This window comes from Octodon degus, unplaced genomic scaffold, assembly GCF_000260255.1.
Source record: "Octodon degus isolate 3935 unplaced genomic scaffold, OctDeg1.0 scaffold00107, whole genome shotgun sequence".
Classification (NCBI taxonomy): Eukaryota; Metazoa; Chordata; class Mammalia; order Rodentia; family Octodontidae; genus Octodon; species Octodon degus.
This window is the reverse complement of record NW_004524683.1, coordinates 1,814,069-1,818,032: the sequence shown is the minus strand read 5'-3', so window position 1 is coordinate 1,818,032 and position 3,964 is coordinate 1,814,069. Positions and strand designations below refer to the sequence as shown.

General features: G+C 43.6%; 1 protein-coding gene across 2 annotated transcripts in view; it reads left to right on the top strand.

Annotated features, from left to right (window-relative positions):
- Positions 1 to 6: 6 nt before the first annotated feature.
- The window catches only part of Zfyve9 (zinc finger FYVE-type containing 9), a 211,329-nt gene continuing 207,371 nt past the window's right edge, over positions 7 to 3,964 (top strand). For both annotated transcript variants that reach the window (XM_023724211.1, XM_004639118.2), the window contains exon 1: positions 7 to 201. The gene's annotated coding sequence lies outside the window, so the exon portion shown is untranslated. The remainder of the gene's footprint in view (positions 202 to 3,964) is intronic.

Here is a 3,964-nt window from a genome sequence, read left to right as displayed (position 1 = left end):
CCGGCTCGGCGGCGCTGCCCGGGACCCGCGTGGCTGCCGCGGCTCGGGTGGGCGCTGGGCCTCGGGGGCCGCTGCTGCCGCTGCCTCTGAGGGAGTGCGAGGCGTCGCGGCGGTGCCCTCCGCTGGAGGAGGAGAAAGAGGAGGCTTTCGGCCAGGGACGACCTCCCGGCCATGGTGAGGCGGCGGCCGCCGCAGCCCGGGGTAAGTCAGCGCGACCCGTCCCGGCTCGCCCCTTGCCCTCGCTGCCGGTAGGGGCCTGGCGGCCGCGCTCGCACCAAGCGAACCCGGCGTCCTGGCGCCGCCTCCACACGGCGCTCCCGGGCCTCCGCCTTCCTTCCCGCGCCCCCCAGGAGGCTGGAGGCCCGTGGGGGGCGACTAGGCCCAGCGCAGCCTGGAAGCCCTCCGGGCCTCGGTGCTAGCGCGGCCGGGCGTGTAGAGAGGGGCCCGGGGCCCCGAGGACGCCCTTCGGGTTTGCCCGGGCGGGGCCGAGCGCGGCCTCTCCCCCCACGGGCCCTGCTCGGACATCCCGGAGAGACGAAGGACGCCGGAGTGCGAACAACCTCGGCTTCCCGGCGCCCCACACCGAGCCCCGCAGAGTCCCGGGGGCGGGGGGAGGGGAGAACTGGGGTGTAGAGGGCGCAGGGCCCTGAGTCTAGGGACTCCTACACTTAGCACCTAGAGTGTCATTCACGCGTCCGACTTGCAGGAGAACAGCCTTTTGCGTCTCTTTGAGGTGAAATTTCATCACCTGCTGTGGTAGCTCGTCCCTTCCTTCTTATATTACATTTTGCCCGTAAGCGTGCTCTGCCTTGGAGAAAGCCCCATCCCACCTTTGCAGCGCTGAGTTTCCTAGATAAACACAGTTATAAAAATACATTTTTTCAAAGATCTCTCTTCCTCCCCCACCCCCAGTACGAAAGGAAACATTTTAATGCCTCAGTCCTTAGTACGAAAATGTTTCACCGAAATAGAGCCAAAAAACAGATGGCAAGAGGATTTACAGTCTAAAATCTTATAACAGGACTTACAAGTCAAGTCCTGTTAACTATACTGATAGAAGGTACTTAGGACGGGGGTACATTCTAAATTTTAGAAGTAAAATGGTTTGTTCTGAAATAATATGGAAAAATGTTAGTGCTTACCGTGTGATAACGTCAGAGATTTGGGTGTTTATGATAATTATGATTACATGTTATTCTTGTTTTCCACTTACGAAGGTTGTAGGATTTATAGATATTTCTAAAACTTTTGTAATCATAAAAAAGTCCTTGTAGAAAATTCGCAAAGCACAGAAAGTTAATGTGTCAGCTGTCAATAAATATTTAATAACTGGAGAGAAATCACTCAAAATCTCACAGATAGTACATTTTGATAGTCAAAGTTTACAATGTGCTTGTACCGATGGTGATTTTTAACATTATTCCTGTGTATTAGATTCACAGTTATCTCACTGATCTATTTTATATCTAGCATTCGATAAAGACTGTAAGAATACTTTACTAAATTGTGTGGGAACCATAGTTGAATTCATCAACTAAAACGGAATAATGTGGGTAACCACTACAGGACCTCTGACTTAGAAGGGATTGTTGTCGAGGTCTGGGGAGGTTTGACAAATTAAATATTCTTGAGGACCCACTGTATTTAATGTTGTGGCCTTGTATTTTTTTTTTTTTTTTCCTTTTTCAGATTTTGTTGAAAGATTTTAGACTGTAAAAAACTGGACTTGGTTAAATTCTTTTGACAGGTTTTTGTTTGTTTGGTTTTTTTTTGTGTTTTGGTTTTTTTTTTTTTTTTGGTTTTTTTTTTTTTTTTTTTTTTTTGCTTTTTGAGGCAGGGTCTCACTTTAAAGTACAGACTGGCCTTGAACTTGCTGTGTAGCCCAGATTAGTCTCAAACTCCCAGGGATCTTTCTGCCTCAGCCCCCTGTTGGGATAACAAGTGTGTGCCACCATACTGGGCTATTTTGTTGTTTGTTTGTGTGTTTTAACCTTGTTCTGGGGATTGACTCCAAGACTTCTGGCAGGTGAGGCAAAGCCTTCCACCAATGAATTACAATTAAATTTTGGGACAAGGTGTGAGAAAGTTGTTCAGGCTGGCCTCAAATTCGTGTTCCTGCCTCAGCTTCCTACCTGGGATTAGAGGTATGCGCTACTACCTCCAGTTGATTTATGTTTTTAAAATTCTTGATTCATTTCTATATGTGTCCCTACAGACCACAACCGTTAAAATCAATTGAGCATGCTGATTAAAATATGCAGATTTTTTGCACCTGGAATTATAATTCCTGGTATTATGGTGGGCAAAAGATTTGTATCAAACTCTTGATTCTTATTTCTACTGAAGTTTCAGAGTCATTGATAAAAGTTAAATAACCTTACCTAGTTGAATAAAAGTGTTTTCTAGCAGAGCTGTAATTCTTAAATGGCAGTATGGTCATTTCTCATAGCAACAGATAATGATCTTATAATGCTAGAAAGAATATTTTGAGGGCTAATTCAATCAAGAGACATTTATTCAGAGCCCGCTGTGGTAACTGTGGTATATAGAAGGATGCCTGGACGCTTATCTTGGGACTTAATAGACTTCAATGTCATTGTAAAATGTAAATAGTTTTTATATTTATTTAACAGAGCTTTTAGGATAAATACATCTGAATAAGTGTTGTAGTCTTTAGCAGACTTTGTCAGGTCCTGTTTTAGGTGTTCAGGAAATATAAAAATGGCCAAGGTTTCTGCTAGCAATTAGCTAATTGTGGAAGCAGGACAAGCTTAATTAACTGTTACAAGGTAAGGTTACAAAGCAATTGTAATTGAATGGGACAGGCTAAATTTCTGCTTGGAGCTTCTGTGTGTTATCCAATATTTACCCTTTAAGATCATTGGTAAGGAGTGGATTTCTCAGTGGTAAAGTGGTTGCCTGGTACAAACAAGGCCCTGGATTTGATCTTTAGTACCACCAGAGCAATGATTATCCTCCCTGCCCCCCCTTCCACTTCCAGATTCAGTATGTCCTTTAAGGAAATAATTGTTTGTTGTCTGTTAAGTGCTTGTTTCATATTCCAAAAGAAAGAATGAGAGAAGAAAAAGAGGGAGGGAGAAAGAGACAGAGACAGAAAGGAAGGGTGGAGATGATCCCAGTCCTTCTCTGTTGTTAACTTACCAGTGTTACTCCATTCACTAAACTTTCATCTGGCACCTGTTATGTCCTGGCCACAGACTAGTTGATTACAAGACTGCAAGATACAAAGCTTGATTAAAAAGTAATTGCCTAGATTTTAACAAAGTGATCTTTGTTGCTAGAAGAGTGGGGTGTGTGTGTGTAAGATTATTAATTGCATGATCTGGTGCAGAGTATGGAGTCACATGTGAACAGGAACCTTTACTATAAATTGCTCTTTACTCTTTTTTTTTTTTTTTAACTCAGGCCCTTGTGCTTGCCAGGGAAGTACTTATTCCACTGAGCCATCTCCCCGGCCCCAGCTCTTTACTCTCAGAATAACGTGTTTAGCTTCTGAGTTTCTTACAGTCTATTGAAGTAAGAGTATCTTACCCAGCAAATAGAACAGGCTCCATGAGATAAAAGCAACCAAAGGTAATTATCTCAGTGTCACATAGACAGTACTCAGTAGATGTTCATTTATTTCTTTGTTTCTTTTCTTCTTTCTCTGTTTTTTTTTTTTTTTTTTTTTTTTTTGAGGCAGGTTTTCACTATACAGTTCAGACTGGCTTTGAACTCACGTATGCCCAGGTTGGTCTTGAACTCATGGTTGTTCTCTTGCCTCAGCCTCTCAAGAGGCTGGGATTACAGGCATGCATGGCCATGCTCAGCCAGTAGATGTTCATTTTATTCCTCCTTTCTTTCTTTTTTCTTTTCTTTTCTTTTTTCTTGTGGAGGGAGTTCAGGCTTTGGAATTTGTGTAACTTAAAATTTGGTAACTTTAACTTTTTTTTTTTTTTTTTTT